General features: G+C 49.0%; 1 long non-coding RNA gene across 1 annotated transcript; it reads right to left on the bottom strand.

Moving 5' to 3' along the window:
* Positions 1–8,389: 8,389 nt before the first annotated feature.
* Positions 8,390–9,541, bottom strand: LOC111827696. Its single transcript, XR_002831370.1, has 2 exons — positions 9,493–9,541; positions 8,390–8,975 (listed from the first exon to the last, which is right to left on the bottom strand). It is a non-coding gene; the product is annotated as an uncharacterized LOC111827696 (long non-coding RNA).
* Between the last annotated feature and the right edge of the window lie 2,965 nt (positions 9,542–12,506).

Genomic DNA, 12,506 nt, shown 5'->3' with positions numbered 1-12,506 from the left:
ATGGCAACAGCTTGGGAGGAGTCAGTGTCGCAGTCTGGACGTCTCTGCATAGACAGCGCTGGTTCTCAGAACCCGAGGGCTCCCATTCCCGCAAGGGGCTTGAGACCCCCAAAGCAGTGTGGTGTGAATTCCCGCTCGACCCCCTCCAGCTGTGATGCAGCAACCCTCTGGCGGTGTGTCAGGGGGCCTGGGGATTCGGTGGGACCCAGAGAGCTGGAGGCCCCATGCTCTGGGCCTGTGTGGAGAAAGAGGAAGCCTGTGGCAGTGGCTGCTCCATCTCCCAACAAGAAGAGGGTGGAGCCCATTGGCATCCTCTTAAAGCAGGATGAGAAGGAGACGCCAGAGTCAGTTGGCTGCTCCAAGGCTCCAGGGAGTGGGCCTTGGAGAAACAGAGGACACCTCTCTCCCAAAGTTGGCCGGCGCGGTCCCAGGGAACAGCAGAAAAGCCTCCTGGGAGACAGGGGCTCAGGCTGAATTTCAGTGGTCAGGCCTGGCTCTCTCCCCTTTCTGCTTCTCTCGCCCTAAACCAACAGTGGAGGTGAAACATGGCTCAGACCGGCCCAGACCTGCTCTGTCCGAACAACCTCCATGGTGTCACCGACAGGAAGCTGGTGCGCCTTTCCCCAGTGCTACAGAATAGGCCTGCTGTGTGTGCGGGGCCTGGGGGGGCCCCTGCTGATGACAGGAACCCTGGGACACAGGTTTCTGGGCCACACCTACCTCTCCCCTCTCTCCTGGAAAGAAAATCCAGAGGACTCTGTTCCCACAGCCCTGTGGGCGTCAAATCTAGTTTGAGATCCACCTGCGATCTGACTCTGGGCAGCTCTGGGGCCAGGTTGCCCAAGATTTTGGATCAAAGCTCACAACCAGCCCTGGCCAGGGTGGCCTATTCACCAAAGCCTCATGGGTTGGATTCCCCATCAAGGGCACGTACCTGGGTTGCAGGTTCCCCATCCCTCGTGCAGGAGGCAACCAATTGTCACGTCAATGTCTCTCTTTCTCCCTCCCTCTCTCCCTCTCTCCCTCCCTCCCTTCTATCCTCTCTAAAAAATCAATGGTTGGGGGGGTGGGGGGAATCCTTGAGAGAGGAGTAACAACAACAAAAAGCTCATAGCCACACAGGGAAAACACCTCTTTCCTACAAAAAGGTGAGAGATGGAATGGGGAAGATGAGTAGGTTCTAGTGTCTCCCTTAACCTTCCCCTGTGACAGAAGGTCACAGAGCATACAGCTGAGTGTTGCTGATACCCCAACGGAGTCAGCCCAAGGTCACAGATCAGATGTCTGTTAACAAGGCTTCCCAAACCCTTCTTCACCCTTCCCAGTCCTGGACAGAGAGCATGGCCCCAGAATCCTTATGTGTCCTGTGACAAAACATTGCTTCTCCAATGGCCAGTCCCTTCTGTGTGAGATGCTTTCCTGGTGTGCTCATTAAACGATGGGGCCGGGAGAGAATAGATCCAGAGGCTGGCCCTCAGCTTTGCCGGGGTGGGAACTTCATTCCGTAAGTTCCTCCTAGACCAGCAGGCTATGGAGAACCGAGTCTCTCAAAAAGATCCTGAATGGTAATGAGGGGAATCTTGTCAGGGAGGATCATTGCTGCCCAGCCAGTTCTCTGGGTGCCTGTGAGGGGGAGCCCATGGAGGACGCTAGCACCGAAAGCAGCTATTCTCCATGTGGACAAGAACAGAGCAAAGCTTCGGGCGTGTTCTTGTTCTTAGGGGTTAGCTCATCCTTCAGAGCACCTGGATGGGCTGCCCTGTGGCACATGGGGGCCGATTCTGCATAAACAGCGCTGTTCTCAGAACCCAAGGGCTCCCTCTCTGACACGGCGCTGGAGACGCACCCAGCAGTTTGGCGTGGGTTCACACAGACCACCTCCACCTGTGACACCAGCTTTGCCTCAGACTTCACAGGGCACAAGTGAGTTGACAGCAACTTTCTTTACAAGCTAGCGCTTCCCAACGTTTTATGCATGGGGCACCCAAACACAGCAATGTCTGCGTGGCAGACTGGGGTGGCCTGACAGAGGGACTCCAGTCACCCCAAGTCCTGTCCTGCCACCCTGTTTTCAAGGAAGTGAAAGTCCCCTGTCCACCCCACATCTGCGACTCAATGCTGCGCATCAGGGGGCCTTGGCACGCCCGTAGGAGAGCTCCAGCACCTGCCACAATCTTCGTCTGGAGATTTGGGAGGATTTAGTGGAAATGGTACATACTCCAGTCTCATCAGCAACATCCATTTTAGGATCTGACTCTTACAATGCTGAGTCTTGGGGGTTTTTGTTTTATTTTTCTGACTCTGCCACCCACCCCCCAAATCTGGAATGCCTTCTCCAGAGAATACTTTTCTATCCTCTCCAAATCCCATCTTCAAGCCTGACACACCCAGCTCCCCATGGCTCACAGCTGTGTCTTTTACTAGGCAATGCCCTTGGCAGAGAACTGTCTGGCCCAAGAATAAGGCCCCTCCAGGGGGTGGCTCAAGGCCAATGGTTGGCTAACCCAGCGATGTAAAGGTCAGGTTCCCTTGCTTCAGTTGCAAATAATTCTGAAAGCTCGTCCCAGCTCCAGAGCTCCCTGTACGAATGTCTAAGGCCTCCGTTACAACCATATTGGGGGTCAGTTTCTCCCTCTGACCAGTCATATAGGTGTCTACAGAAGCAACCCAAAGAAACACGCAATGCTCTGCTCCCAGGGAACCCAATCTAAGCCACATACTCTCTCTCTGGGGTCTCTTTAGCACTTAGTATCATATACCTTTTACCATATATAATAACCAGATTTATAGAAACAAGAGTAAATTGTTACAGTTCACTTGATAGCGTGAGGGTGGTGAGCAGCTACGACTTCTGGGAAAGGATAATAATTCAAAAGGAAAAAAATTGGAGCTTCCCAGTGAGAAAGGAGGGGGAACCCAGAGAGACCACAAGGTTACCTACCTCTTCTAGGACAAGTCCCCCCCTTTCTGGGCCTCCCTTCCTTCATATGACAGAGTTTCCACATTCTAGATTTTTCTCCAAGGCAGTGGTTCTCCAAGCTGAGCATGCAGCAGAACCTCTGGAAAGACTCGCAAAAACCCAGATGCGGGGCCCCACCCCCGTTTCTCATTCAGTGGGGCAGGGTGGGGCCTGAGAGTATGTTTCTAACAGGTCCTCCTCTGGGTGATGCGGACGCCAATGCTGGGGGCCTGGAGGCCATGCAATGGCCTGGAGAGGCTGTTTGCCTCTCAGACGGAAGCAGCCTCCGTTCACAGATCACCACACAGTGGCATCATCACTCAGTGACTTTAAAGAGTTAGTTCAGCTTCTTTTTATATATATATATTATTGATTTCAGAGAGGAAGGGAGTGAGAGAGAAAAACATCAATGACAGAGAATCATTGATCAGCTGCCTCCTGCACGCCCCCTACTGGGGATTGAGCCCGAAAGCCAGGCATGTGCCCTGACCGGAAACCAAACCATGACCTCCTGGTTCATAGGTCGATGCTCAACCACTGAGCCACACCGGCCGGGCTAATTCACCCTCTTTACTTGCTTAGTGAGACGCTCCCTGAGAGGGAAGGGCGTTCCCAGCTCCTCTGGGGTCGAACTGTCTAAAGCTAAGTTTTATGTGAAAAGAGCTCACTTTTTCCCAGAGGCGACTGCAAAGATCAGAGACCAAATGGGTTGGATTTACAGCAAGCTCTTCCAGGCAGGAGAGGGGGGAGGGAAGAAGCCTTTTGGAGAGGGTCTTTCTGGAAGACTCTGGCTACCTGAAGAGGCTCTGGGCTGCTGACAGGCCCAGGCGCTGAGCCTCGGCCCCCTGGGGTTTGGGGAAAGTGCTGCAACCTTGTGAGGCGCCAGCAGGTCATCCGCACATGGGGCTGGGGCTGCCACGCTGGAAGCGCTCGGGCCGCGCTGGCCCGGGGCCTCGCCACCCAGGCTGTTTTGACTGGACATCGTGGAGGTCTGAGGGCCCCGGCGTCAGGGCACTTCCTTCTCAAGAGCCGAGTGTCTGGGATGCGGCGCGGCCTGCCAGTTCCCACGCACGCCTCCAGGCGTGACGCAGCCTGCTGGCCGGGCCTGCTCTCCCGGGTGCTGGGTTGGACAATGCCTGGAACCGTCTGTCCTCTGGAAGCACTCGGGCACTGTGTGGGACCAGGAAAATCTGCAAATAAATCTCCCGTTTTCCTCGGGGAAGTTTACCCACCCTGAAAGTGATAGATCCTCCCTTCCCCCAACTGGTGGGCGGGGTATGACGTAACCTGCAGCCCAGAAATGCCTGAGTGACTAACCAGGTACCTTATATGGACTATACATTGGACCACCAATCCACACCTGCCAAATACCCTAAGCCCTTGTCCTATATGGACAATGCAGTAAGCCACCAATCAGTGTGCGCTGAGTGTACTAAGGCCCCACCCCTTCCCATTCCGCCCCTCAAAAGGCGTGCCCACCCCTGCACGTGTTGCTGTTCTCCCTGGCAGGTGCTTCTCCTCTAATTAAGCCTGTAGTCCTGGTTTTAGGCCTCCGTCTGATCTTTCATTTTGGTGCCGAAGACCCGGGAGAGGTGAACGGGAGCGTGGACGATCCTCGAACCTAGGCCCGAACTTCTGATTCCTGCTCTGGCTCTGCTCGGTGGAACGGTTCTGAGTTGATTGGCCCGCTCCGGACACCTCTCGAACCCTGCCGCACCAGGACACGTGGGGATCTCGTCGCTTCCCTTCCACAGGTAGGCTTCAGGGACTTTCCCAACCCCCCCCCTACTTCTAAGCCCCCCACCCCTTCCCATTCTGCCCCTCAAAAGGCGTGCCCACCCCTGCACGTGCTGCTGTCCTCCCCTTGCGAGACAGCCCGGCAGGTGCTTCTCCTCTAATAAAGCCTGTAGTCCTGGTTTTAGGCCTCTGTCTGATTTTTCAGAAAGCATCAGAGCAGCCCAGGACCCCGAGGGGCCTCCCGAGGCCAATTAGTCCAGCTCCTTCTCTTTCCATTCTCCTGCGCCTCTCCCCAGTAATGAGGATGGCCTTTCACAGTGGGCCAAGCCGACAAAGTGCTGCCACAGACGTTACATTTTCCCGCACATGCAGCGCTGAGTCTGTGCGGAAGCCCTGGTGACTCCTCCTCACAGGCATGGCCCCCAGACCTGTGGGCCATCCTTCCTGCCACCCTCTCTCTCCAGCACTTCCGTTGAGTCTAGAACTTGCTTTACCGGTTTTCAGTGCACTCTGCAGACACCTCATTCCTGTGCTCCTCTAAGAGGATTGCACCCAGAGAATTAGGAATCTCCCGACCCTTCTCTCTGGAAGTTCTTCCCTGCTTTGCAGACACCTGCCTGTAGGACAGTGGAGTCTGAGGAGCAAGGGGAGTGCTTTTCCCTGGGACCCAACACCCTTTTGTTCTGAGTGTCTTTTGTCCCACGCCCTCAATCAAGTCAATGAGCAACACATGCAAGAGAAAAACCCAGCCGCGTCCTCACGCTAGCCCACTCCCGGCTAAAGGAGGTGCCATTGTAAGACGCCTACTGTACGCCCGGCGATCTTAAAGAGTAGATATGCTTAATGCCATTTTGCACTTGAGAAAATGGAGGCTTGGAGGCTAGGCAGCTTGCCAGGGTCACAACTTGTAAATAGCAAGACAGATTCAACTCCAGTCTGACTGCAAATTCCACTCTTCCCACTATACCACAGGGCCTCTTAAAAGAGGTCCAATCGGTGACTCACTTCGTCTGGATGCTCTTCCGACTCCTTTCTCGTCCTCTGCCAAACTGAAGCAGTGTGGGGGAGTGCAGAGGTCACAGGTCCCGCGAGAGGAGCCTGGTCCCTTCCCAAGTTGGAACAAGTCATTCTGCGGCTTATTCGTGTATAACATGAAGAAAAGGGACGGCCATTCAGACAAGAAGAGATGATATATCGGCAATGCCCTCTGAGAGCTAGAAAGCGCTGTGCGTGGTTATAACCTACACACATCACTTCTTCCTGGATCTGAAGGAACAGCTTAACCTGTGGGAATCCTTTTCTGATGGACACAAACCCATTGAGTCACGCGCTTCATTTGAATGCCTTGAGCATTAGCAATGACTTTTCAGAGAAAGTCGGCGTTGGCTTCGTGTCCTCAAGTGGATTGTTCACGAGGCAGGGATTACAGTTCCTGTTCCTTTTCTATCCTCTGATCTTGCCCAAGGCAGAGCTCTTCATTTAACAAGAGCTCAGGAAGTCCAGGGCGAGGGACTGACTCAAAATGAGAATTTGCTGGGAAAGTCTCGTCTAGTAAATCCAGAAAGTGCAAATTAGGTCGGGAGGGAGCTATGTCTCTCAATGGATTAGCGAGGCATAGTGGGGCCCGGGGGCCTGGCAGGGTCCTCAAATCCCAATGCTTAGACATTTGAGAGGGCGGGCGTTGTTGGTTCTTTCTGTGTTAGGGGTGGCAGGGCGCACTGTAAAAATGACCAAACTAGCAGTCAAAACTTCTGGGCTGCAGCTTTGCAAGGCATCTAACTTCCTTAAATCAGTTTTTAAATGTGACGGTGCTAAACTAGATTGTTGTGAGAGCTCAAAAGTGTGATGATATCACAAACAAGAGGCTAATTTTCTTAACGTACAAACCACTTCTTACACATCAACTAAAAAAAAAGCCCATAACCCAACAGAGAGGGTGAAGGCCACAAGCAGACACTTGACAGAAAAGAAAATATGTGAAACTTTTGAACAGAAAGGGCAATGCAAGTTGAAACTACAAACATATGCAGTGTTTTCCACAGTCAGATTGAAAGTAATCAGAGTCCCATAACACGCGGTGCAGCTAGGAGCACGAGGAAGCCAGCACTCTTCAACAGAGCGGGTCCTCTCGGGAGGACAATTTGGGGATTTCTATTAAAATGAAATGTCCACGTATCCTTTGCCCTGCAGGTTCACTCCTAGGTGCTTCTCCTCCAGGGACTCAGACAGGAGAAACCACCTGTGTAAAGCATTCACTGTTCAAATCCTGGCCCTGTCACTAATGTGACGCTGGGCCTTAACTCTTTGTGCCTCAATTTCCTCATCTGTAGAGTGGGGAGAATAAAAGGTCAAGCCTCACACGATTGTTGGGAGAATCAAGTGTGTTCATGTATTAGAACAGTGGTTCTCAACCTTCTGGCCCTTTAAATACAGTTCCTCATGTTGTGACCCAACCATAAAATTATTTTCATTGCTACTTCATAACTGTAATGTTGCTACTGTGATGAATCGTCATGTAAATATCTGATATGCAGGATGGTCTTAGGTGACCCCTGTGAAAGGGTCGTTCGACCGCCAAAGGGATCGCGACCCACAGGTTGAGAACCGCTGTATTAGAAGGCTGCCTGGCATGCGGTCAGGGATTGTAAATACTGGCTGTGATTATTTACTTCACCACCCTCGTTCAGCCTTCCGCTGCTTACTGATTCTTTCTCTTTCTTTTTATTGAATTTATTGAGGTGACATTGGCTAATAAAATAGTTTCCACCCAGCCAGTTTGGCTCAGTGGTTGAGTGTCGACCTATGAACCAGGAGGTCATGGTTCAATTCCCGGTCAGGGCACATGCCCAAGTTGCAGGCTCGATCCCCAGTGTGGGGCATGCAGGAGGCAGCCAACCAAGGATTCTCTCTCATCATTGATGTTTCTATCTCTCTCTCCCCCTCCCTCTCTCTCTGAAATCCATAAAAATGTATTTTTTTAAAAAGTTTCTGGTGTACAATTTTATAACACATCATCTGTATATTGTATTGTGTGTTCCCCACCACAAGTCGTCTCCTTCCATCTCTATGTATCCCCCCCCCAATTCGCTCCCCTACTTCCCCACCCCTCCGTCCCTCTGGCAATCACCATACTATTATCTGTGTCTACTGAATTTTTGGGTGTTTTCTTTCTTTCTTTTTTTTGCTTAATCCCTTCACCTTTTTCACCCAGCCCCACAACCCCTCTTCCCTCTGACAGCTGTCAGTCTCTTCTCATCTATGAGTCTATTTCTATTTTGTTTGGTAATCTATTTTGTTCATTGGATTCCACATATGTGTGAAATCAGCTAGCCTTCCATTGGCTATTCAGGATGATCTATAACTTCGTTGTAGTTCTAGTTTGGTCACACCTCACTAGAACCATGACCAAATAAGGACTTCCTGTGTAGAGGGATGGCCATGTAGTCTCTCTGGAAGAGCCTCCAATTCTATTAAAGCTCTAGTCTCCTTAAAGGCTCAACTGCAACTGTCACACTACTGGACCCAAGTGTTTATTTGGGAGGGAAGCAAGTGTTAAAGTTTTAAGACAAGAAAGTACAGTATTGTCTTGCTGTCCGTAGGTCACCTAGAAGGAAGGTCAGGACTAAGAATTCTCTGCTGGAATGTGTTTGTTTTCAATACTTCACAGCAAATTGAGGTCCTTCAAGTGAAATATAATTTGGTACAAGAGGTGGCCAAATCTCCTGGCCTTTATTGCTGAACACGATGTCCTGGTCTACTCCAACTCATTCAATGACATATCTGTTGGAGGAGCTTGACATTTTCATCGCTTCTTTTTTTCTCTCTTCAGGTTGGTTGCCAACTGTTGCTAACAACGCAACAGGATGTAATCTCCAACCCAAACTCACAGGACTTTGTGAACCTCTTCTGTTGCATTGTGTTCTTTTCAGGAATTTGTCTTGGCTAAGCCCTTGCATGTATTATGTTAGATGTGGGCGGCAGAGGCCAATCCTAAAAGATGTAATTCTGGTAAATCCTTACAATAGCCACAGTCCAGGGCTTGGCCATCTTGATTTATAAAGGACATGATGATGATGATACTTTATAAATTGGATATGGTGCTTTGTAGTTTACAATTTACCCTCAGCTACATTGTGAGCTAATAAAGTATAATTATAAGGAGAGAGTGAAGCCTAGAGAAGAAGGCCAGGTAGGTAAGGAACCTGAGAAGCTGGGGTTCAAACCCAGGTCTTCTAACTTTAGAGCTTGTGTTCTTTCTGTAACTCTACCAAGTTACACGCTTTCAACAAGGAAGACAAGAAGAAAAAGAAGAAAATGAATCTTTAATCCTTAGCACACAGTGCACTGCTAAGCCTTTCATTCTAAACTAGGCCAGGCACTCTCTCACTTGCCAAAGAATGCATTTTTGGTAAAAAATATATTCATCCTTTATATCTTTATAAATATCTCACTCAACACCAAAAGTCATTTAGAGACTTAGGTATTTAAACCAGGGCAAGACATTGATTTTCCTGCCTTCTCTTCTCCCTACTCCCCACCCCCAGTTGTAATGCAGCTGCATGCCTACTTATTTTTCACAGTACGCTATAAAGTCAATAAAGTCAAGAAAAACAAAGATGGGTGTAAAACAGTATAATCCTGCCCTTGACTCCAACAACAAGGAGGCTGTTTTGGCTATTTATGTAGCCAAAGAGTGCGTATTTGTAGTGTCGTAGTAACTATAAAGGGCAGGGCTTCCAATGAATGTGACAGTCTAAGGTGATACTAAGCCCAACCAGTGGAAAAAAAACACAAACCTGCCCTGGCTGGTTTGGCCCATCGGCCTGCAGACTGAAGGGTCCTGGGTTCAATTCCGGTCAAGGGCATGTACCTTGGTTTCGGGCTGCATCCCTGGTGGGGGGTGTGCAAGAGGCGGGCGGTCGATGATTCTCTCTCATCATTGATGTTTCAATTTCTCACTCCCTCTCCATTTCTCTCTGAAATCAATAAAAAATAAATAAAAAACCCACACATACTAGTATTTAGGGTGTTATGCTCAGCACTGTGGCTACTGTGTTCGAAACTGGTGCTGCATCGTTTGCCCCGCTGGAGTGTACAGGCTAGGTGGGATGTTGTCTTTCACCAAATCCCACATGGAAGGTTAATAAAACTCCTTTCGTACCTACAGGAATGAGAGAGAAAAATATTTTGTAGCAGGTGGCCTATTTGCAGAATTGATGAAGATCGGCTGATCTGATTACTTCCAGGATTTCCCACATAGGAAACAGAGAGAAATGGCTGCCGTCACAGAAGTACAGCTGCTCAACATTCTACACTTGGAAGCCTGAACTTGAGCAACTGCTCACAGTGACAAATAACTCTCTGAAATTAGCTGCGGGGAGGTCACCCGTCTGTCGCAGACCACAGGGGTCCCCCAGAAACCCAAGTCACACAGCAGATGGATGATACAGGCCAGCGTGATGAGAAGGGACCTGGATGAAAACAAGCTGCCATAAGTCACGATTAGCCTCCTGATGATGACATTCTGCTGGGAGGGGTCCACAAGGACTGAATCGTCATAAATCCAAGTGGGGAGTTGTTGGCTCCCCTGCTGAGAATGGACGTGTGGTCCCAAAACAAGGTCAAAGGGCAGAGGCTAGTATTTAAAGAGACTGCAGAATGCAACAGAGGAAGTTCTGGGCAAGGAAGATTCTCAGAATCATATGGAAAGTAGTGAAATATACAGCAAGAGAGTCCAGAATCCTGGCCTAGCCCTGTTTAAGTAGAAAGTGTATACATATAATCTCACCATATATAAGTATGTGTATGTATATGTGTGTGTATACATATATATATATAACCATATATGTATGTAATATATAGTTGGTTTATTAACATAAAGCTCATGGTTAATAACCACAAATCATGCCAGAATGAAGATTAGCTAACATTTTTCTCCATATATATATATATATATATATATAATCACCATATATATGGGAGTGTGTATAGCAATTATTTAAAAGTTTGCTACATGGCAGGTTCTGTTCAAGGAGACATTGGGACCACTGACCTGAACAAAACAGAAAAATCCATGCTCTTATTCATATACACTGTATATACAGGAATGGAATTTTATGGTAATAAACAGGTGTCATTTTTAAACTGGTATGGCATGGGCACTGACCAATCCGAAGAGAAGTTGGCCATAATCTTGGAGTAGGGTCCTGGAAGGGCAAGAGTTGTTAACTCTTTAGCTACTGGATTGTGGGGAACTCCAGGGAATTTCGGGGGGGGGGGTAACAAACGCATTTGGGGGGCTCAGCATAGCAGCTATTTAGCAACTCATATGGAAGGTGGAAGTACTTTTAAAACTGATGTGGCTGAGGAGAAGCCCCAGTAATCGTACATGGAGAAAAACTACATGACATGACATGACCAAAATGTGAATAGCGGCTTGTCCCAGAAACAATGAGAGAAAATACTCAGGTTTTAGAGTGGGACTTTTTTTGTGGGGAGAGGGGAGGATGCAGTGAAAGAAAAGGGGGAGGGAGTAGTAGGCAAAGGCGGTACCTTGATGCTTTCTAAATCTCCATAAACAGCAGGTTTTGTTTCAAGGGCATTCTGTGAAAACAGAAATACCCTCCACCTCACTGTTTACCTGGGCGAGTCACGAGTCACGATCTCGAGGTCCTGATGTAAATGATAAGGCATGTAAGCAGGTGCTTTAGAGGAGAAAAGACAAAATCAGTAACATCTGAATTTCTCCTCTGACTATTAATAAGGCCCTCTCACTGACTTAACAGGAGGCGAGAGGAGGAAAAAGAAAGTGACAAGCAGCAAAGGCAGCGGGCCTGCCGGGAGACACACCTGGCCGGGTTGGTTGGCTTGGGGCGGTGAAGAGTGGGTACTTGGCTCGCGGCCGTGGTCATCTAATTGGCTGCGGCGTCTCACTTTTCATGCCGAAGCAACTTGGATCCCATAAAGGTCATTTTTAAGTAGTCATTTTTGAGGAAGTGACTTATAAGGCAACCAAGAGTTTTAAACAAATGCCCAGGAGCGACGAGCAGGGCTTTGTTTAATGTCCTTTACATCATGGTTTCAAAAAAAGGAAAGAATCCCGTTTCTGAGCTCACAAAAAGAATTCTGGTACGATGGGAGTACGTGCACAGCATCTTCTTTCAATGCCTGTCAAACACTCACTGCACATGTTTCCAGTCCCTGCGTATGGCTGATCACCTCTGCTGCTGATTACAGAACTCTGGTCCTCCCTCGGAACTTGGCTGAGAAAGTGCAACTTAAGAAATAAGTGATAAATACATTTTAAAAAAAACACCACCAACAAGCCCTTCTTTAGAGGACATGAGAGGGAATGTCCAAGTCAAGCAGCTGTGCAAACAGTTAAACCAGAGCTCTCGCAAGGGTGGCGAGGTCATTCTGAAGCCACCTACAGCCTGTGTTGTCTGCTATGAGCCCAAAGCGCCTTCACCTGCCTGGGCCGGGCCTCCATTTCTTCATCTGCAAAGTGATAGGCTTGAGCGGTTCTCAACTGTTTGAGAACAAATGCCTCCTTTCATAATAAATTTTAATACCTACTTTACTATTAGAAATACAATGCATAGATAACATAACCCACCTAAAAACAATGCTTAAAAAAAATCAGTGTCGCCAAACCGGTTTGGCTCAGTGGATAGAGTGTTGGCCTGCAGACTGAAAAGTCCCAGGTTCAATTTCGGTCAAGGGCATGTACCTTGGTTGCGGGCACATGCCCAGTAGGAGGTGTGCAGGAGGCAGCTGATCGATGTTTCTCTCTCATCGATGTTTCTAACTC

This window comes from Myotis lucifugus, unplaced genomic scaffold (assembly GCF_000147115.1).
Source record: "Myotis lucifugus unplaced genomic scaffold, Myoluc2.0 scaffold_203, whole genome shotgun sequence".
NCBI classification, from domain to species: domain Eukaryota; kingdom Metazoa; phylum Chordata; class Mammalia; order Chiroptera; family Vespertilionidae; genus Myotis; species Myotis lucifugus.
Note: the sequence above shows the minus strand (reverse complement) of the source record. Positions and strands in the feature narration are given on the sequence as shown.